Below are 23,523 nucleotides of genomic sequence, written 5' to 3'. Positions count from 1 at the left end.
CACAATCCTAGGATCATGACCTGAGCCCAAATCAAGAGCTGGATGCTCAACCCACGGAGCCACCCAGGCGCCCCTACCTTTAGATATTTCAGTTGATGATTGTTTAAGTAGACCACCCCCATCAAAGAAACCAATTGAGTCAAACAAGAAAATCAATGAGCCTAAGAAAAAAATTGAAATAAACCTGCAAGCAAGCCCAGGTCCCTTCTTAACTCCACTGCTATATAAACCTATGGAGTCTTCCCCTCCTAGCCCAGCAGGACTAGAAGCTCCTAGAAGCTCCTAGAAGTGACACATCATACCTACCAAATACTCAGACTAAGGCAAGGCTGTTTCCACTTTGGAAAGTGGCAAACGAGGTCCACAATTAAGGTCCGTGTCCCATTTTCCAGGTCAGATCTGGCTCGAATAAAACAATTAGGACGATACTCAGAGGGTCCATCCAAGTTTATAGATGAATTTCACTAGGTGTCTCTAATGTTGAATTTAACCTGGCAGGATCCCTATATTATTCTAACGCATTGTTGTACCCCAGAAGAAAAGGCCCCAATTTGGGCTGGGGCACAAGAATTTGCACACGAGCAGGGAACTAGGGCTAGAAATCACTATCCAGAAGGAGGAGACTCTCTTCCTAATGCCAAGCCTCACTGGAACTGCTAAGAGCACGGACCTGGCAGGGAAAGACAAGACCATATGGTCACCTGTTTATTGGAGGGAATGAAAAGAGGAATTTCTAAACCTGTCAATTAAAAAAACATTTTTAATGTTTATATTTTGAGAGAAAGAGAGAGAGACAGAGCACGAGTGGGGGTGGGGCAGAGAGAGAGGAGATACAGAATCCGAAGCAGGCTCCAGGCTCTGAGCTGTCAGCACAGAGCCTGATGTGGGGCTCGAACTCACGAGCCATGAGAAGATGACCTGAGCCAACGTTGGACACTTAACCAGTCGGCTGAGCCACCCAGGCGCCCCTAAACTTGTCAATTTTAATAAAACTGGGGCAGTAACCCAGGCAAATGATGAAAATCCAGCCTTATCCCAGGGGCGTTTAATAGAAGCAATTCATAAATACGCAGATTTAGACCCAACCACACCAGAAGGGGTGGCTATCTTAAATATGCATTTTATGAGCCAGTCAGCAGCAGACAATGGCCACAACTTGGCGGAAAAAAAATGGCCCTAGGCCCTCAAATTCCAACCCAGTGGCTGCTGGAAGCGGCCACTGGAATCTTTCATAACAGAGATACGGCTCAAAGAAAGGAAAAGGACCGCGGGGCTAAAGTACATGGCGGAATGCAGCCTCGAGTGTTGTCTGCCATTATTGCGGGACCCCCACAACCCCAGGCTAACCAGGAGCAACAGAACAAGCCGGTGTCGGCCGGAAGTCCAGGCAAGACCCCATGCTACAGGCGTGGCCAAACTGGACATTGAGGTAAAGGATGTCCCGATAAACGCTCTCCACCAGGGCCATGTCTTACTTGCAGGGCAGAGGGTGACTGGAAAAGAGACTGTCCTTGTCACCTGAGACAGAGGAAGACAGAAACTCATTTCCTACCCTGAGAACAACAACCTGAGGAGATGGCACGATGGGGCCCTGAGGCTGGTCTGGCTCCCCTGAGCATCTAGGTGGCTGAGCCCTGGGGTACCCTGGATGTGGGAGGTAAGTTCATTGTTTTTCTTTCCTTCTTTTTAAAAAAATTTTTAATGTTAATTTATTTTTGAGAGAGATACAGAAAATGAGCAGCGGGGAGGCAGAGAGAGAGAGGGAGACACAGAATCCAAAGCAGGCTCCAGGCTCTGAGCTGTCAGCACAGAGCCTGATGTGGGGCTTGAACTCACGAACTGTGAGAAAATGACCTGGGTCAAAGTCAGGCTGTGACCGACTGAGCCACCCAGGCGCCCATGTTCTTACTGATACAAAAGCAACTGACTCTGTCTTTGCTCAACATTCTGGGCCAACCTGTCTTTCTATATATGGAATTACTGGAATAGAAGGAGAAGCTAAATCATGCTTACAAACTTTTCCTTTAACCTGTAAATATATAGACCAATTAATTACCCGCTCTTTCCTGGTTCTCCCTTCCTGTTCCACTCCCCTACTGGGAAGGGACCTCATGTTAAGTTGGGGTGCCTGGGTGGCTCAGTCAGTTAAGGGTCCGACTCATGGTTTCGGGTCAGGTCATGATCCCACGGTTCATGAGTTTGAGCCCCACATTGAGCTCTGTGCTGACAGCTCAGAGCCTGGAGCCTGCTTCCGATTCTGTGTCTCCCCCTCTCTCTGCCCTTCCCCTGCTCGCACTCTGTCTGTCTCTATCTCTCAAAAATAAATAAACATTAAGTTGGGAAGCTAGTTCAAGCTAACTAGACAGGAGGATGGTCTCTTCTCCCTGATGGTTGGAGAAAAACTAGACATTCACCCCAGAATTGCCCCTAACGTTCGGGAACAAGTAGACGCACAAGTTTGGAATTGTGATATCCCAGGGAAGGCAATACAGGCCCATCCCATTAAAATAGCTCCAGGGGCACCTCGGTGGCTCAGTCGGTTGAACATCTGACTTCGGTTCTGGTCATGATCTCACGGTTTGTGGGTTCGAGCCCTGTGTGGGGCTCTGCACTGGCAGTGTGGACTGGGATTCTCTCTTGCTCCCTCTCTCTCTGCCTCTCCCCTGCTCGTGCTCTCTCTGTCTCTCGAAGTAAATAAATGAACTTTAAGACAACACAAGACGACATAGCTCTAAAAGATCTTCCCACTATTCCACATAATAAACAATATCCTCTTAAGACAGAAGCCAGGGCTGGCCTGCAACCACTCCGAGAGAAATTTCTTAAATATGGAAGTCTTCCACGGTGCCAATTCCCTAGTAATATGCCAGTTTTGCCTGTGAAGAAGCCTAATGGAGAGTACAGAATGGTGTACAACCTCGGAGCAACAAGGCTGTAACCCCTACTCACCCTGCACCGCACTGACTCAGATTCCGGGCCACACAGAATGGTTGGCAGTGCTTAATGTGAAGGATGCTTTCTTTTGTAATCCCTTAAGGGAAGCGGCCCAGCCTCTGTCCACCTTTGAATGGACTACATTAGGAGAACATCAAGCCTGCCAGCTTCCATGGACAGTCCCACCACTGGAGTGTAGACACAGTCCCCCGTTTGTTTGGTAATGTCCTCAGTAGGAAACTGAGAGACCTTACATTGCCTCAGGGAACAATGGCACAATATGTCGATATTTTTTTTAAGTTTATTTATTTATTTTGAGAGAGAGAGAGAGTGTGGGGGAGGGCAGAGAGAGAAGGAGAGAGAGAGAGAGAGAGAGAGAGAGAGAGAGAATCCAAAGCAGAGCTGGCTCTGTACTGTCCGTGCAGAGTCCCATGTGGGCCTCGAACTCGAGACCACCAGGAGATCATGACCTGAGCCAAAATCAAGAATCAGATGCTTAACCTGAGCCACCCAGGCACCTCTATGGAATATATATATATATCTATATCTATCTATATCTATCTATATATATGTATATATATAGATATTTTACATTTATTTTTTTTTTGAGAGAGAAAGAGAGAGAGAGAGAGAGAGAGAGACAATGAAAGTGGGAGAGTGGCAGAAACAGAAGGGGAGAATCCCAAGCAGGCTCTGCACTACCAGCACGGAGCCCCACGTGGGGCTCAATCCACGAACCATGAGATCATGAGCTGAGCCAAAGTCGGACCCTTAACCTATTATTCTGTTGTACTAAACTTTCTTGGGCAGAAAGGACACCGACTATCACCTACAAAAGCTCAAATTTCTAAACAGAAGGTACAATACTTAGGATACGGATTAACTCCTGGACATCATTTCCTGTCAACTGAGAGCAAAAGAACTAAAATAGAACTTGGATCTCCTACCGCAGAAAAACAACTCTGAACCATTTTAGGAATGGCGGGGTTTTGCAGCCTATGGATCCCAGGGTTTGGAGCCTTAGCCAAAACTCTGTATGAGTCCACTAGGGGGCGGATGAAGAGTCTTTAACGTGGGATAAAGAACAACAACTAAAAACTGAACTATCGTTGGCCCCAGCTCTAGCTCTACCAGACCTAGAAAAGCCATTTACCTCCTTCTTGCTGAAAAACAGGGCCAAGCCCTACAAGTACTAACACAAAAACTAGGGCATGAATTGAGACCCGTAGGATATTTTCCGAAGCCGTTGACCAGGCAGCTCCAGGATGGCCAGCATGCCTCCGAGCAGTAGCAGCTATTGGTGGAAGCATCTAAACTTTCAGTGGGACAGCCTTTGACAGGTTCAAGGAGTTTTAGAAACTGGAGGACATCAGGGGCGCCTGGGTGGCTCAGTCGACTGAGCGTCTGACTCATGGTTTCGGCCCAGGTCCTGATCTCACAGTTTGTGGGTTTGAGCCCCATGTTGGGCTCTGCGCTGGCTTGGGATTCTCTCTCTCCCTCTCTCTCTGCCCCTTCCTTGCATTCTCTTTCCCTCTTGAAATAAATAAATAAACATTAAAAAAAAAATGAGGGCAAAGACGTTACTTTAACGAAAACTATTGAGGCCAACCCATTACCGATCAATATTTCAGTTCAAAAGGCAGAACTGCTAACTTTCACTCAAGCTCTTCGGGTAGCTAAGAGCCTGAGAGTCGAGACATATACAGATTGAAAATATGCCTTCCTTGTACCTCATGCACATGGTGCCATCTAGAAAGGAAGGGGGTTGTCAACTTGTTATGATTCCCCTATTAGATCCAGACCGGAAATTGTGACTCTGCTAAAGGCCGTTCATCTCCCTAGAGAAGTTGCTGCAATATATTCTTAGAGGCCATCAAAAGGGAGAACATTTAGAACCTAAAGGAAATAGGGGCACCTGGGTGGCTCAGTCGGTTAAGCGACTGCCTTTGGCTCAGGTCATGATCTCGCAGTTCGTGGGTTCAAGCCCTGCGTCGGGCTCTGTGCTGACAAGCATGGAGCCTGGAGCCTGCTTCGGAGTCTGTGTCTCCCTCTCTCTCTGCCCCTCCCCCGCTCATGTCTGTCTTTCAAAAATGAATAAACATTAAACACACACACATACACACACACACACACACACAAGAACCTAAAGGAAATAATTTAGCCAATCGGGCAGGCAAACTGGCAGCTCAAAGTCAACTAGTGATGAGTCTTCCATCAGACTCTAATCCCTGTTGTTCCCACTTCTGCTATAGAAAAGAACAACGTCTATAGAAGTTGTTGGGGAAAGATATACTAAACTGCCAGCAATGGTATAGGAAGGATTGTTGTGCCCTAAAGAAAAACAATGGAAATTAGCACCAGGCCTGCACCAGGCTCCTCATATGGGAAGAAAAACTTTATGGGATTTCACCAAATCCTTATTTGATGGAACAGGATCAGGAGCCCTTTCATAAAAGTCATGTAAATCTTTTCTTTTTTTTTTTTTTAAAGTAGGCGCCACACCCAATGTGGGGGTTGAACTCATGACCCTGACATCAAGAGTCACATGCTCTACTGACTGAGCTGGCCAGGTGCCCCTCTTTTTTTTTTTTTCCCAGTAGGCTTCATGCCCAGTATGGAGCCCAATGCAGGGCTTGAACTCACAACCGTGAGATCAAGACCCGAGCTGAGATCAAGAGTCAGACACTTAACTGACTGAGCCTCCCAGGTGCCCTTGACCACTCCCTCTTTTAACACTTGTACAAAGATGTGGAATGTATCCTGGGGGAGACTGGCAAATTGATTTCACACAAATGACACCTTGTAAGGGATGCAAATATTTATCAGTCTATAAAGATACCTTTACTGGATAGATGGAAGCTTTCCCATGGAAGACAGACAAGGCTAGTGAAGTAACAAAGACTTTATTAAGGGAAATTATCCCCCGTTTGGGCTTCTTTGGTCTCTTCAAAGTGTCAAAGGCCCATCCTTTACAGCCCTAGTAACTCAACAGGTAGCCCAAGCCTTTAAAATTTAATATTTTCTTGCATACAATCTGGCATCCTCAGTCATCAGGCAAAGCTGAAAAGGCTAACCATAATGTAAAAAGATACCTCACTAAGATGAGCCTAGAAACACAAGAAAACTGGATAACTCTTTTACCAATAGTTCTCTTGAGAATAAAGCCCACTCCACAGGAAAGATTGGGGTTATGCCCTTTTGAATTAATGTATGGTAGACCTTTCCTTACCATTGACTTATCCGTGGACCTGGATTATATCATAATCGGTTACATTTTTCATTACAAACTGGGTTAATAAAAAAATAAAAAGGAGAAGCTGGATTAATCCATAAAACTCTTAATGAATATGCTAATAAGGTACTGCCAAAACCAGATCTGATGAGACCCAAAATTCTCTGCAAGTAAACCCCAGAAGACTAGTCTGTTTAAATGCTCGGAGGAGCACACGGATGGCTCAGTCGGTAGAGCATCCGACTTAGGTTCAGGTCACGATCTCGAGGTTCGTGAGTCTGAGCCCCACATCAGGCTCGCTGTTGTCAGCACAGAACCTGCTTTGGATCCTCTGTCTCCCTCTCTCTCTGCCCCTCCCCTGCTCGTTCTCTCTCTCTGTCTCAAAAATAAATAAACATTAAAAATAAATAAATAAAAGATTGGAAGGCAAACAATTCTGGAGAACCAAGTCCTAAATGGAAAGGGCCTTACAGGGTCATGTTAAGCACTCCCTCTGTGGCAAAACCAGAAGGCCACTCAACATGGACTCATGTTTCCAGAATGAAACTTATACTCCCTTCAACACAGGATGACAAGGAACGGGACCACGTGCTCTCATATTCCTGTGAACCAGTGGCAGATCTCAAACTCCTCTTCAAACAATGAGATTAAAAAAAAAAAAAGGTCTTTGTTTTTATGCCTGCCATCTGCACATCATACCTGATAACTCTTTTCTACAATGACCACAGCATTATGCCGAGCTACAAAATCAGTTGTTGTGCTGGATTTGTGGCTTACTGCCCATATCAAGCACTTCAGGCTTCCCTTGGTGGGTTTCTCCATTACAAGGTACAGATTGGCATTATTTGCATCAATATATAGCCGATATAATACATTACCCGAAGACCAGCACATTTAGGGATATTTCTTTTTTTATCTTAAAAAAAATTTTTTTAATGTTTATTTATTTTTGACAGAGAGAGAGACAGAGCATGAGCGGGGGAGGGGCAGAGAGAGAAGGGGACACAATCTGAAGCAGGCTCCAGGCTCTGAGCTGTCAGCACAGAGCCCGACGTGGGGCTTGAACTCACGGGACCGCGAGATCATGACCTGAGCCAAAGTCGGACACTCAACCGACTGAGCCACCCAGGTGCCCCTTTTTTATCTTTTTTTTTTTTTTAACTTTTATTTATTTTTGAGAGACAGAGAGAGACAGAGCACAAGTGGGGGAGGGTCAGAGAGAGAGGCAGATACAGAATCCAAAGCAGGCTCCAGGCTCTGAGCTGTCAGCACAGAGCCCAATGCAGGGCTGGAACTCATGAACCCTGAGATCATGACCTGAGCCGAAGTCAGACGCTCAACCGACTGAGCCAGGGATATTTCTATTACTAAAAAGAATGTTTCTTGCTGGCCTATGGTAAATGTTACATGGGACTCTCCAGGCCATGATAGGCCTTTCTCTTATCTTCAAATGATCAACATTTTAACTGAATATACCAACCCACAGGTAGGCCCATGACAACAGACTCCCTGCCTACGTAGTCCTTCCTATCGATACACCCAGGAAGGATTATATCGAATATAGGATGGATAAGTACGACTTACTCCCACAATAGGACAACTAAGCCAAAAGGCTCTTTTCTGCTGGGAACAGAAAAACCATACCCTTGATTCATGGCCCAATAGTACTCATCAAATGGGATGGTTCGCCCTAGAAGCCTGTGACCATACCATTATTTTACAGGCAACCGACTGGTTTGCTACTGACTAGACAAGGGGGCAAGACATCAGATGGCCAGCACCTCATGGAACACAATGGTTATGTGGGCCAAATTTATGGCCACGGCTTCTACCAAGCTGGATTGGAAGATGTACTATAGGTTACGCCTGGACGCACGGCCATAGCAGTAAGATGATCACAAGCCCAGCGAATCTTCCATATCTAACACAATGATGGGTGAGGTCCATGTTCCATTGGCATGACCTTCTGACATCTATTTTTCTTTCATCATTAGGTCTAGAAGATGTTATCTGGCACACGGAGGCCCTTGATAAATATGCAGTTAAGGCCTTAAATAACTCTCAAAATAGCATTACATTATTGAACACGAAAATGACCTAAGTGGGCAAAGCAGTTCTACAAAACACAACGGCATTACATGTCTTAACAGCACAAGGAGGGGCTGGTGCCATTATTAGAGCAGAATGCTGTGTCTACATTCCAGATTAAGATGAAAATATAACAGGGTTATTTACTGATAGGAATAATCAAGTTGGTGTTCATGGAGACCCTACATTGCTACTTAATGACTGGTTGCATTCCCGGTGGAAATGGTCCACACTAAAGGACCTAGTTTCTCACTGCTTTTCTTATTTTCATTATAATAATCCAAATATGTTGTTTCTTTGGCTGTGTTCTCTCCTATTGTCTAGATACACGCAAGAAGTTCTTGACTCCTTTGCCCAGACAACAGATGGTCCTAACTACTCGAAGCAAATTCACCCTGATGTCCACTCTGGACTCCACAGCAATGGCTTTCCATTATAGTTACTTGTAAGGACAGATAGTGACCAATTGCCGTCCATAAGTAGAGACATCTCTCCCACCTCTGTCAGCTCGAAGAAATTCTAGAAGATGAACCCTTTGCCCTCCAACAATCTTAAAGATTTAAGGACTGAAAATTGGTCAGAGGGGAAATGATGAGTAATAGGAGCAGAAAAGTGTTCACCTTTAGCCCAGAAGGCTGACCTAAAGCCTGCATAGTTTTGATAAAGATCACATACGTGCCGGTTGCTGCATTCTTAAAGGGTCTCATGACTGCCTGTACTTCTTACTGATAGTTAATATCGAACTGAATAATAAGCACCAGAGAAATCTTGCAAAAGTATTTTAATGTGTAGAAATTTGAAGACATTTATGATCTAATACTCCCTGCATGTCCTTGGAACTAAGCATATAACCATGAGCTTCATACAGCAAAAGTGTAGCTCTTTCTGCCCACGGATCCGGTCCCCGGGCTACGTAAACCAAGCGGCACTTTCTTGACAGTCACTCTCAACAATATCGCAACACATATTCTTGAATGTTGCTAAGAAAGTAGATCTTAAATGTTCTCACTACAAAAAAAAAAAAAGGTAATTAAGTGATAGGATCGAGGTGGTTGTTAACACTACCGTGTAATCATTTTGCAATTTATAAATGCACACAATCAATACATTGTATACCTTAAATTTACACAATGTTATGTGTCGATTATTTCTTTTTTTTTTTCATTTTTTAAAATGTTTATTTTTGAGACAGAGAGAGAGACAGAGGAAGACAGAGACAGAGCACTAGTGGGGGAGGGGCAGAGCGAAAAGTAGACAGAATCCGGAGCAGGCTCCAGGCTCTGAGCTGACAGTATAGAGCCCGATGCGGGGCTCGAACTCACTGGCCGCGAGATCATGACCTGAGCCAAAGCTGGACGCTTAACCAACTGAACCGCCCAGGTGCACATGTGTCGATTGTTTCTTAATAAAGCTGGGTGGGTAATGGGGGTGAGAAATGAGCCACCAAGCCAGGAAAAGACATGCAGGAAATTTAAATGCATATTACTACTTAAATGAAAGAAGCCAGTCTGAAAAGGCTACACACTCTATGATTTTAACTGTATCACATTCTGGAAAAGGCAAAACTACACAGACAGTGAAAATATCAGTGGTTGCCAGTAGTTAAAGAGGAGGAATGGAAGACAGGAATGAATAGTTGAAACAGAGGATTTTAGAGCAATGAAACTGTTCTGATACTATACGTGACATTATGCATTTGTCAGAACCTATAGAACTATAGAACACAAAGAAGGAGGCTTGATGTAAACTAGTTCATAACAATGTATCGATATTGATTCCTTAATTGTAACAAATGTACCATACCCATGCAAGATGTTAATAACAGGGAAACGTGTAATTGGGAGAAGGGGGGGTATATGGGAACTCTCTGTACATTCTGCCCAAGTTTTCTATAAACCTAAAACTGCTCTAAAAAAGTCAAGTCTGCTAATTTTTTTTTTAATTGAGAGAGAGAGAGATCATGAGCGGGGGAGAGGGGCACGGGGAGAGGGGCAGAGGGAGAGACGGAGAGAGAGAGAGCATGAATCTTAAGCAGGCTCCACGCTCAGCACAGAGCCCAATGTGGGGCTCAATCCTGCACCCCTGGGATCGTGACCTGAGCTGAAATACCAACCAACTGAGGCACCCAGATACCTGAGTCTGCTAATTTTTAACAAAATAAGTGAAGTAGAAGTAAAAATCCAAAGTATATGTTTTAGAATTTCTCAGTAAGGGAGGGTTGCTTAAAAAAAAATCTTTTGGGGCACCTGGGTGGCTCAGTCAGTTGAGCGTCTGACTTCGGCTCAGGTCATGATCTCACAGTCTGTGAGTTCGAGCCCCACGTCGGGCTCTGTGCTGACAGCTCAGAGCCTGGAGCCTGCTACAGATTCTGTGTCTCCCTCTCTCTCTGACCCTCCCCCATTCATGCTCTGTCTCTTTCTGTCTCAAAAATAAATAAACATTAAAAAAAAAATCTTTGAACTTAGATTTGGTTGAGATAACTAAGAATGATGGGAAGAAAATTATTACCACCTAGAAGGACTTTACATTCAGGTTTCCTCTAAGTGACTCCAAGTTCTTGTTGTACATTAATAAGAAAAATGGAAATCCTAAAAAAAATTAAAAGACCAAAATATGCACTCTTTTTTTAAATTTCTTTTTTTTTTTTTTAAACATTTACTTATTTTTGAGACAGAGAGAGACAGAGCATGAACGGGGGAAGGTCAGAGAGAGGGAGACACAGAATCTGAAACAGGATCCAGGCTCTGAGTTGTCAGCACAGAGCCCGACGCAGGGCTCGAACTCACGGACCGCGAGATCGTGACCTGAGCCGAAGTCGGACGTTTAACCGACTGAGCCACCCAGGTGCCCCTAAATTTCTTTTTTTTTTTTAATGTTTATTTATTTTTGAGAGACAGAGATAGAGCATGGGGGGGGGGGGAGAGAGAGAGAGAGAGAGAGAGAGAGAGAGAATCTGAAGCAGGCTCCAGGCTCTGAGCTGTCACCACAGAGACCGGCATGGGGCTCGAACCCAAGAGCCATGAGATCAGGACCCCACAAGCCACAAGATCATGACCTGAGCCAAAGTCGGATCCTTAACCAATTGAGCCACCCAGGTGCCCCCAGAAATATGCATTCTTCTCTCTGCAAATGTATCCTCCAATCTCTCTCTTTGTTTTAGCCCAGCAGTGTTATTTCATGTAACCATCCTGTATTTGCTGCCTTTGTTTTCTGGTCCCGGGGGAGGGTGACTCATATTCACAAAGGGTGAGGTGTGCAGGGAGGCCTTCCAGAAATTTGAGGAGAGTGAGGGAGAACTTTGAAATATTAATTCCAGCCAGTTTTGCAAACACTGCTGAGATGGCTGGGAATTGCCTCCAGAGGTTGGGATACTGTGCTGTTAAAAGCCTTCCCCAGCAGAAGTGGCCTTGGTTTTATGGCTTTTTTTTTTTTTTTTTTTTAAAGTAGGCTCCATGCCCAACATGGGGCTTGAACTCACGACCCTGAGATCAAGCATCGCAGGCTCTACCCACTGAGCCAGCCAGACGCCCCCGGTTTCATTGCTTCTTAACTGTCGGAAGCCAGCTTCCCGCCAGGTGTCTGGGAGGGCACACCCAGTTCCCCAGCTCTGGCTAGAGGTGAAAGTGAAAGGTTTACACTGAACTCGGTGGCTGGGAACTGAGCCACCTGTCAGGAGGGAAACCGGGTTGCACTTAACTCGAGGGTGCTCCCAAGTGGTTGTGGACCAGCAACAATCGCCTGCAGAGAGAGGCAAGATGTGGGAGCCAACCTATAAGCATAAAAGTACGAGTAGATGGGGAACCGGAGAAGCCCGGGGTGCAGAATCCCTGACTGTGACTCCCAATAGTGGGCTGGATATGCCAGCACCACAGGGTAAACCAGGAGCCTAGAACAACTAATCAATAACCAGTACTTATTCAGCACTTCATCTGGACCAGGCACTGGGCTAAATGCTTCTGTGAAACATCTCACATAATCTTCACAACAGTCGTATGAGGCAGGCACTACTCGTAACTCCGCCTGATAGAGGAAGGGATGAGGCACAGAGAAATTCAGTCCCTTACCCAGGTCACCAAACTATGACGTGGTACGGCTGGGAATTGAGTCCGGTTCGCTGGCCCTGAGACCTCGTCCTTTTACACACGCTAGTGGAGAAGAGAGCAGAGAGATTAGGGAGAGAAAATGTTCCTTAAGTGGCTACTGAGGCCTTTAGCCGTTACTGCTTGATATCAGGTACAGTTGGGCCTACTGAGAAAGCAAGAACCTAAGAGGGGGTGGGGGTGGGGGCGGGCTACAGCTGTGATGGTGACGAGGGCTCTGTTCCAGGCAGAAAGCTTTTCAAGGTCAGAAGTACAGTCTCAGTACCCCCAGTGCCTGGCATAGTGATGGGCACATCGTAGGTGCTCAGTCAAAATTTGCCAGCTGAGTGCGGGAAAGATCTGGTGTTTTTTTGGCCACCACAGCCATTTACATGGATGGCATCACCCCCAGGGCCCAGTTAATACCCAACTGCCTGCTGATGACACCTTTTTTCTTTATTATTGTGGTAAAATGTAGATAGCATGAAATTGACCATTTTACTAATCAAACATTTTTAGTGTTTATTTATTTTTGAGAGAGAGAAAGAGAGAGAGCCCAAGTCGGGGAGGGGCAGAGAGAGAGACACACAGAATCCGAAGCAGGCTCCAAGCTCTGAGCTGTCAGAGCCCAGTGTGGGGCTCAAACTCATGAACCACAAGATCATGACCTGAACCAAAGTCAGATGCTTAACTGACTGAGCCACCCAGGCACCCCTATCGTGGATACATAGGGGAACAGTTCGGATAAGGATACAGTTCGGTGGCATTAAGGACGTATGCATGCTGATAATTTTTAAATGATACACAAGTTAAGAAAGCAGCAATGCCTTTCCTCCTTAAACTAGCCAGCATTCGTATTGGTTCAGGATGTCCCAGTTATGCTGCGGTAGCAAAAAACTCCAAAATCTCAGTAGCTTGAAAAAGTAAAGGTTTAGGGGATGCCTGGCTGACTCAGTTGGTAGAGCATGTGACTTTTTTTTTTTTTAATCATGGACCCAAGTCAACAATGGATCCAGATATCTACCACCTGTAAAAAAAAAAAAAAAAAAAGTTTATTTTTGAGGGGGGTGAGGGGCAGAGAGAGAGGGAGAGAGAGAATCCTAAGCAGGCTCAGCACTGAGTACAGAGCCCAACGTGGGGCTCTATCTCACCAACCTGGGCCAAAACCAAGAGTCAGACACTTAACCGTCTGAGCCATCCAGGTTCCCCGAGCATGTGACTCTTGCTATCAGGGTTATGAGGTCAAGCCCCACATTGAGCATATAGCTTACTTAAAAAAATAAAAAGTAAAGGCTTGTTTCCTTTTTAAAAGATATATATTTTTAATGTTTATTCATTTCTGAGGGGGAGGGGCAGAGAGAGGGAGACCCAGAATCCGAAGCAGGCTCCAGGTTCCAAGCAGTCGGCACAGAGCCTGACATGGGGCTTGAACCCACCAACTGTGAGATCATGACCTGAGCTGACATCGGTCACTTAACCGACTGAGCCACCCAGGCACGCCATAAAGGTATGTTTCTTGCTCATGCTACATGTCCATTGCGGGTCGCTGGGGGCTCCGTCTCACATTATCCTCGTTTTGGGAGCCAGGCTGATGGGAGAAATATCATCTGCGGTGTGGCCGGTTGCTATGGCAGAAAGAAAGCAGCGGCACATCTCGCGCTGGCTCTTAAAATGTCTGCACACGTGCAGTTGGTCAAAGCAGGTGCCATAAGCACACCGAACTTCAAAGAGGCTGGGACGTGTACTCCCATCACGTGTCTGGAAAGAGGGAAACAGAAAATTTGTGGAGAGCCCTGGGAATGAGCACTACAAGTCTCTTTCGGTTGCAAATGACGGAAATTAAATTTGGGAGTGCATGGGTGGCTCGGTCGGTTAAGCGTCTGACCTTGGCTCAGGTCATGATCTCATGGTTTGTGAGTTCGGACCCCACGTCCAGCGCTCTGCTCTGAGCACAGGGACCGCTTCGGGTCCTCTGTCCCCCCACCTCTCTGCCTCTCTCCCTCTCTCTCTCTCTCTCTCAAAAATAAATAAATATTTAAAAAAAGAAGTTAAATTCAAACTGACTAATGCACTTGATCCCGACACCTGTTGGTATGTCCCCAACTGGCTACGCAGGTTGAGGAAGAAGGTGGGAATTGGAGTGACCATGACTTGGCAACTGAAACGGCTTCCGAGTGGGCTCCTGGAGGCTCCGGGGCCCCTTATCTGAGAAAGTCAGGTTGGTGGGTAACAACTGGGCCTCCTCCCAGCATTTGGTGGGCCTAGGTAAGAATGCAAAGAGAGACACTGTTCGCATGTCTTAAATATGTAAAAGTTCAAAATCAAACAAACACATGGTTAAATAAAATATATCCTAACTTTCCACTTTAACAAGTACAGCTTCCTCAAAACAAAACATACTTTCATGGCAAGAGAATCAAAAAGCATCCGTAAGGGGCACCTGGCTTCCTTTGAGCCTGCAACTCTTGATCTTGGGGTTGGAAGTTCGAGGCCCATGTTGGGTGTAGGGATTACTTAAAAGTAAATCTTAACAAGAAAAAATCCAGGGCTCCTGGGTGTCGCAGTCTTGATTTCGGCTCAGGTCATGATCTCACAGTTGTGAGAATGATCCCCACATGGGGCTTGGCGGTAGGTGTGGAGTCTGAGATTCTCTCTCCCTCTCCCCTTTGTCCCTCCCCAAAGTGCTCTCTCCGTCTCTCTCTAAAAAAAAAAAAAAAAAGTGTTTATGTGACTGAAACTTGGCAAAATAAAACCACTGAATATTAATTTCCTTGTTTTTTTTTTCCTTTTGGTGATTCAGCAATATATGTGACATGCATAAATTGTTTCCCATGGCTTTTGAAATATATTACTTTTATAATAATAAAGAAAAAGAAATATAATAGTTTTAATCTATTTCGTCATATAATCTAGGTAAATTGAGTAACAAATATCTACCTCTTAAAAAAGTTTTTCTTTATTTTGAGAGCGAGAGAGCGTGAGCACAAGAGCAGGGAGGGGCAGAGAGAGAATCCCAAGCAGGCTCTGCACTGTCAGCATAGAGCTCGAACCCATGAACCGAAATATCATGACCTGAGCCAAAACCAGGAGTCAGAGGCTTAACCGACTGAGCCACCCAGGTGCACCTTAATAATCTCATTTCTAGTTCTCCATGCACGTAATTTTATAAGAACATCATACATCACATTAGAACACCATCTATGTTGAATGCTTTTGTTTTGCTGTTTATTCAGTCTCTTAAAAATTAATTCTAGTAGTCGCAATATGTATTTTGTGTGTTTACATTATGTTTCACTTAAAAAATTTGTTTTAACATATATTTATTTTTGAGAGACAGAGTAAGTAGGGGAGGGTCAGAAAGAGAAGGAGACACAGAATCCAAAGCAGGCTCTGTACTCTGGGCTGCAAGCTGTCAGCCCAGAGCCCACCACAGGGCTCGAACTCATGGACCACCCGGCAAGATCATGACCCGAGCTGAAGTCAGACGCTTAACCGACTGAGCCACCCAGGTGCCCCTGTTTCACATTAGCCAAGAACCTGTGTGTTTCCAGACAGAAACACCTGAACTGATGGCGGTCAGGCCAGCTGGGAGGAAGGGTTTGACAAGTTAATTGATTTGTCTTTTTTTTTTTTTCTTTTTCTTTTTCCTTAAGTGCTTTCCCCTCCTTGTGATCTTCAGGATCAGTGGTAAAACTGTCACAGCAGTAGAAAACCATTTTGGGACCTAGGATATAGAAACATATAAAGCTACTTCTACAATTTCTTTCTCCATCTACAATAACTCCGGTGTAAAGTTAAATACTAACATTTCTGCCATGCTCATGCAATAAAAAATTGTAATCATTAATTTGAATTGCATTGCACTTTGCTAGGGACGCATTTGCACCGTCAGGAGGATGTGACAGGCATTTTTCGGGATCGCTATCCAAAAAGCATAGTAAAGCTCCAGAGATTTCTGGTTTTCCCGTTCAATTGCAGATTTGCAAATGCGGTTCTCTTCACGTGCAAACGGGTGCCCAGAACTGCATTTGGCTTTCTGAATCATCACTTTGTTACAAATAATTTTTTTTCCTCACTGTTTTAATCGATAATTAAGTCTTCCGTTTAGGGCAGAATGAGAAGTTGAGGGATTTCATCTGATCTTTTCAGATTGTGGGTTGGGAGATTTTTTTGTTTGTTTTCATTTGGTTAGTAAGGAAATCCTTATTAAATAAAAGATTTGTGGGGCACCTGGGTGGCTCAGTCGGTTAAGCGTCCGACTTAGGCTCAGGGCACGATCTCGCGGTTGGTTCACGAGTTCAAGCCCTGAGTCAGGCTCCCTGCTCTAGGCAGAGCCTACTTCAGATCCTTTGTCTTCCTCTCAGTTCTTTGTCTCTCTCTCTCTCTCTCTCTCTCTCTGCCCCTCCCCTGCTCGCTCTCTGTCTTGCAAAAATAAGCAAACACCATAGGGATCTCTTAATCTCGATGACATTAAAATGGACTAAAAAAAAGAGGTATAAAGTCCTGTCTGCAATTCTTATATGGGTCATGCTTGGCAGAGGTCTGTTTTACTTTCATTGTGTCCAGTTTTTAAAAATTTAAACAGACGCCTTTCTAGTTCCACTTCCTTCAGCCTTTTTCTTCTCTGAGCTCCACGTCTGAGCTTTCTGTGTTTAAGATGGTCTTCATGTGAAGTCACTTTCAAAATTATTTCCATAAAGCTGAAATTCATATCCAAATTTTTGGAAATTTTACATTCTTGTTAAATTTTTTAAATAAAAACTCATAGTTCCAGCATTCAGTGTGCATTTAGTTGCCACCGTATTTGTCTATCTAGTTGCCAGTTCATATAGCGTTTCATGAATGTTGCATCTAGACCTGCCTAGACACAAATTCAAGAGTAATAGGGAGGATTTAATGTTACAAAATATTCCTTAGCTGTCACTGGCAACTGTTGCAAATGGCAGAATCACACACGCCTGGGAAATGAGACCTTGTTATGTAAGAACTGATGGCGGTCAGGCCAGCTGGGAGGAAGGGTTTGACAAGTTCATCGATTTGTCTTTTTTTTTTTCTTTTTCTTTTTCCTTAAGTGCTTTCCCCTCCTTGTACTCTGGAGCCCTGTCTAGCTCCATGTTACCAGCAGCACGACTGACAAATCTTCATGGCATTTGGTCTTAGTCCCTTCTTGTTTCAGGGGCTGGAAACGTAATGAAGCAATTTCTGGGGACCCGAATAGCGTTAGTCATGAGAACAAATGTTTAGGGTTTATGGATTGTGCTGTGCCAGCACTGAGTGCCAAATCCCAACAGGTAGGCACCCTTATGTTCCTTAACACGCGCATCTGCTGTGTTCCTGGTATATGGGGTCCTCCAAAGCTCAAGGCCTGGGTTAAAGGCAGCAGTGGCCACTTTGGATGTTGTCTTAGGAACAAGTGAGAGATCTATGGAAAATGGGATCCCTGGCAGACTAGAAGCTAGGAGAGGGGCACCTGGCTGGCTCAGTCAGAGGAGCATGTGACTCTTTGATCTCGGGGGCATGAGTTCGACCCCCCTGTTGGGCATAGAGATTAGGGATTACCAAAAAAAATAAATAAACTTAAAAAAAAGGAAACTAGGAGGGGTACCTGGGTGGCTCAGTCGGTTGAGCGTCCGACTTCAGCTCAGGTCATGATCTCACAGCTCACGGGTTCGAGCCCCGCGTCAGGCTCTGTGCTGACAGCTCAGAGCCTGGAGCCTGCTTCGGATTCTGGGTCTCCTTCTCTCTCTGCCCCTCCCCCACTCGTGTGTGTGTGCGTGCGCACGTGCATGCACACACTCTCTCTCAAAAATAAACATTAAAAAAACAAGTGAAAATATTTCTTTTTTTAATTTTTTTCAACGTTTATTTATTTATATTTTTTGAGACAGGGAGAGACAGCATGAACGGGGGAGGGTCAGAGAGAGAGGGAGACACAGAATCTGAAGCAGGCTCCAGGCTCTGAGTGGTCAGCACAGAGCCCTACGCGGGGCTCGAACTCACGGACCATGAGATCATGACCTGAGCCAAAGTCGGACGCTTAACCGACTGAGCCACCCAGGCGCCCCAAGTGAAAATATTTCTAATGATACGTTTGATTTAACCTGATGGATTCAAAATATTAATGAAGTCCTTAAGATATGGTATATTATCTTGCAGTCCTTTTCAATTCAGACCCGCCATGTTTAGTGACATATGGCTAGGGGCCACCACACCGAGTAGTAGGAAAGCTCTCAATAACCCCTCCGTGTCTGCCTTCCAGTCCATGCTGGCTGGGACACTGTATTAGTTTCCTGCTGATGCTATAGCACATCACCCCAAATTTCACGGAATAAGACAATACAGGTTTATTTTCTTACAGTTCTGGAGGTCAGAAGTCCAAAATGGGTCTTACTGGGCCTAGATAGTTGTCAGGCCGCCTGCTCTCTGGAGAAACTGTTACCTTGCCTTTTTGAGCTTCTAGAAGGCTGTCTATATTCCTTGACTCATGGCCCCATCACTCCGACCTCTGCTTCCATAGCCGCATCTTCTCTGACTCTAACCCTCCCACATTCCTCTCATAAGGACCCTTGTGATTGTGCCGAGCCCACACAGATTATCCAGGATAATCTCCCTATCTCAAGATCTGTAACTTAATGACATCTGTGAAGTCTCCTTTACCATGTAAGGTAGCGTATTCACACGTTCTGGAGATTAAGATAGGACATCTTCTTGAGGCAGTCTCTGCCTACCACAGGTGCTTGAGAGGCTGAGGCTTCAGGGGAAAGGTGCCAGGGTCTTCAGTCAAAGTAGGGTCAGGGAAAGAAAGAATGGCTCCATTTTGTCCAGAGCAAGAGCAAGAATAGGCTGAAATTCCATAGGAGAAAAATAGAGGAAGATGATGATGTTGAGTCTTTGGGGTAAAACCTGGCTCAGGTTGTCCTAACCAGCAAGCTCATTTTCTTTTCTCCCTTCCCTCCTTCCTTCCACTCTTTCTTCCTTCTTTCCTTCCTTTCATCCTTCCTTCCTTCCATCCTCCCTCTCTTCCTTCCTTCCTTCCTTCCTTGTCTTCTCTATTTCTTTCTTCCTTCCTTTTCTTTCCTTTCCTTTCCTTTCCTTTCCTTCCTCTCTTCCTTCCTTCCCTTTTCTCCTCCTTCCTTCCTTCCTTCCATCCTCCCTTTCTCCCTTCCTTCCTTGCCTTCTCTATTTCTTCCTTCCTTCCTTCCTTCCTTCCTTCCTTCCTTCCTTCCTTCCCTCCTTCCCTTCTCTATTTCTTTCTCTTTCTTCCTTCCTTTTCCTTCCTTCCTTCCTTCCTTCCTTCCTTCCTTCCTTCCCTTTCCTATTTCTTCCTTCCTTCCTTCCTTCCTTCCTTCCTTCCCTTCTCTATTTCTTCCTCCCTTCCTTTCCTATTTAGAAATTTGCCACAGTTATCAGTACTAGAACAGAGCTTGTCCTTCAAGGATCATATCTATTACACACTGCTCCTTTCCTCCTTGTCTGCTATACACACACACACACACACACACACACACACTCAGTGCACAAATCAGGCAAAACTCTCATCATATGCTCAGTGGCAGAATGGATCATTCAAAAATTAAAATATTTGGTGCGCTTGGCTGGCTCAGTTGCTGGAGCATGCGACTCCTGGTCTCAGGGTTGTGAGTTCAAGCCCCACATTAGGCAAGGAATCTACTTTAAAAAAATTAAAATATCCATTGAGTATAAAAATGAATATATGTATTTCATGTTCTCGTAGGAATACTGTTACAATGGGACAGTGGGTTTCACCAAGGACCTGGCACTGAACGAGTCAGAGATATGGCCAAAAATACACCTGAAGAGAACAGATTATAAAATGTGTAATCACCTAGAACAATAAAAGTGTGTGACTTCACTATTTCTATAAAACGGACTTAAATGTACTCTATGCAATGATTATACGGGAGTCCAATGAGCTGTGAAGTGCATAAAAGTCACATTGGATCATATATTTGAACTGGAGCCTAATTTGAAGGCCATAATATGATCAGTGAAAATCTTGCTCAACTTGTTAGAGTTTAGGATGGCTCATATGAGATGATTTAATGATCCAGAATATCTCATAGATGCCTTTATTTTTTCTTGGTATGTTTCCCTGGAGCCAGCAGAGATATTTTAAACTATTCCCAGGAGTCAGTACATCTAGTGCTCAAGTGCCCAATGCATTATGGGTAATGGTGGTCATCCTAGCCAACCTGCACCAGAGCACTGAAGAAGGAAGGCACACGGGAAGGGGTGGGGGCCCGGCACTTCATGTACCTGCTCAGCGGTGCCTGGCTCAGTCAGTAGAGCATGTGACTCTTGGCCTCAAGGTCACAAGTTTGACCTATACCCACAATGGGTATAGAGATTACTTTAAACACACACACACACACACACACACACACACACACACACGCGGTACCTGGATGGCTCAGTTGGTTAAGCATCTGACTCTTGATTTCAGCTCAGGTCATGATCTCACAGTTGTGAGATCGAACCCCGTGTTGGGCTACACACTGGGTGTGGAACCTGCTTGGGATTCTCTCTCTCCCTCTGCTTCTCCCCTGCACTCTCTCTCTCTCTCTCTCTCTCTCTCTCTCTCTCAGAAACAAATAAACAAACAAACAGACAAACAAAAACCAACCACTCAGGATATACCCAGGGAAGGCAGTCCACAGGTGTGGGTTCTGGGAAGCTGTCCAGTTTGCAGGCAGAACATGGAATCTGGAGACCAGGACAATCGATGATAAGCAATTGTTTAATAAGGCAGAAGGTGTCTGGGTCATCTGACAGGAAAAGAGGTTGGTAGAAGGTAGTGACAGAACAGGTAATAAATTAACACCCTTGGCTTGGTACTCTTGGATGCCACAGTCGCCCCATAAAATGCTTTTGAGTGACCCCAAAGGTCTGTGGCATGCAGCCATTTGTCACTTTGCCAGGACAAACATCATAAACACATGACACCTGGAAACTAGTTGAATGAATGACCGGTGTCCCACCTCACCATAACTCTGGTTCTTTGCTCGTGATTTGGCATGCGGAAACTTTCCTTAGGTGATAACAATAACCCCAATTTTTTTCCTTTGGAAAAGAAAGTCAGCTGCTGATGCCGGTACAGAAGTAAAGAGAAATTTGGTCAGAAAATGAAACATACGTGAACGTCGAACTCAGTTGCGCTAGGCTTGAAGGGATGAACAGTCCAATTGGATGCGATGCAAAACAAAACAAAACAAAACAAAACAAAACCAACAACGAAGAAGTTGTTCGAATATGCCACGAAAGCTGGTCATCAAGGGAAAGTTACATTCTAGAGAAAGTTGGAAAGGAGATGGAAAGGTAAACCAGGCTCTGTACAACAAGCAGGCGGCTCTTTGCATCTGGAGAACAAGAGCCCCGTGTACAAACAATGTAACGGTTCGAAATGGCTGGGAGGAGCATCGCTCGAGCATGTCATGGGTTCGCTGCGATAAGAAATCAAACTCGAAGGAGCTGCTACCAGGAAAGCACGTTTGCCGGCAGTGGCCTCTGCTCCCGCTGGCGTTCAGAGGACTGGGGTGGGGTTGGTGGGGCAAAAGCGACTCAGGGACTTAGTCCTGGGAGGCCTGGAGAGAACGCTCAGCAGATCATCCAAAGGGCATTTTTGGCTCCGGGAGCAAGGCAGAAGCCAGCCGACAGAGATCAGGACAGGAGCAGGAAGCCAGAGGTGCTCTCAGAGCAAATTTAACTTTGTGTTGTGTCCCCGGGCAGCGGACGTCACAACCATCATCTTCCTCTTCCCAAGTTAGGATGGGTCCTAAAAATTGTGATGGGGCTGAGCCTGCAGATTCGAAAGGAGGATCGAGGGCTCTCAGGTATAGAAGAGAGGGCCGCCGAGCTGGAACCTGGAAGGGTGTGAGAAAAATCGCCCGGCGAGAAGAGCAGCTGGTGTCTCAGGGGCCGACTGCTGCAGAACCCCTCAACAAATCAAGCACGGTAGCGTCTGATTCTCTTTCTTTACTGGAGGACCTTTACACGGAGTTCTCCATGTGCGGCTGCCTGGAGAAAGGTTAGGGCAATGTGTGCTGTGTCGGTTTGAAGAAGGCGGGATCTCCGTTTCCCAGAATCCTCTTCTCTGTGGGGTTCCAGGTAGGCGCTGGCCCTAAGAGGAAGTTGCATAAGATTTGGAAGGTGGGAGCGAAGCAGCAGCCGTTGTCCTCTGAAGGCTGTCATGGTTGGGAATAGTTGCAGATAGATGCTTGTTCTCACTCTCCTCTGCTCCCGATCTGCCTCTTCTTACCACCCCCTGACCCTACAGACTGATAGTGTGGCCCCAGACTCACTGCCAGATGCTTGACAGCGACCCACAAAGTAACTAACCACACGGCTTCCCGCTGATCTCCGGCGAGCTTGCATTTGCCATCCCATGTCGGTGCTGGATGTGTTTAGCTTCCTGGGTGGACCAAACAGTGACCTCTTCTCTGAGCCCTGACCTTTCTACTGGTCCTGTACGTCCCCAGGGTATTACTTGGGCATCTTTAGATGGAGCTCTAAAACACGTCTCATGAAAGGGTGGAAGACATTCTGACAATGAAAGAGTGGAGACCTTCTTCGTTCTTCCATATTACAAGAAAAAGAATGAAGGGTAGAAGAGAAATAGAAGTTTTAAGTAGGAATCAAAGGAAGTGAAAGCTGGAGTCTCGCCAACCACAAACGTGGTGTATAATCTCGCCATTTGTTTAGGAATTCGTTTATGTCTTTGAATAAAGACTTTTAAGTTTTCTCCATAGTAGTTTTGATCCTATTTTGTTAGACCTATTCCTAGATAGTGTATAGATTTTGGTCCTATTATAAATGGCATTAAAAAAATTTTTTTAGTGTTTATTCATTTTTTTAAGAGACAGAGAAAGACAGTGTGAGAGAGAGGGGGAGACACAGATCCGAAGCAGGCTCCAGGCTCTGGGCTGTCAGCACAGAGCCTGATGCGGGGCTCGAACTACGAACCATGAGATCGTGACCTGAGCAGAAGTCGGATGCTCAACCCACCGAGCCACCCAGGTGCCCCTATAAGTGGTATTTTTAAAGTTAAATGTTCTAATTATTTGCTACTGGTATATAGGAAAGCAATTTTGGGGTGGGTGTAAAGATCTTACGTCTGGAAACTTTAGTGAACTTTCTCATCAGTTCTAAGAGTTTATCTGGAGAGGCTCTTCA

General features: G+C 45.3%; 1 long non-coding RNA gene across 1 annotated transcript; it reads right to left on the bottom strand.

The window, feature by feature from the left end:
• Positions 1–9,081: 9,081 nt before the first annotated feature.
• LOC122233751 lies at positions 9,082–21,695 on the bottom strand. Its single transcript, XR_006211445.1, has 3 exons — positions 21,488–21,695; positions 12,319–12,399; positions 9,082–9,262 (listed from the first exon to the last, which is right to left on the bottom strand). It is a non-coding gene; the product is annotated as an uncharacterized LOC122233751 (long non-coding RNA).
• Positions 21,696–23,523: the final 1,828 nt, after the last annotated feature.

Source organism: Panthera tigris, chromosome E1, assembly GCF_018350195.1.
Source record: "Panthera tigris isolate Pti1 chromosome E1, P.tigris_Pti1_mat1.1, whole genome shotgun sequence".
NCBI lineage: Eukaryota > Metazoa > Chordata > Mammalia > Carnivora > Felidae > Panthera > Panthera tigris.
The sequence above is the reverse complement of the archived record's forward strand: the minus strand, read 5'-3'. Positions and strand labels throughout refer to the sequence as shown.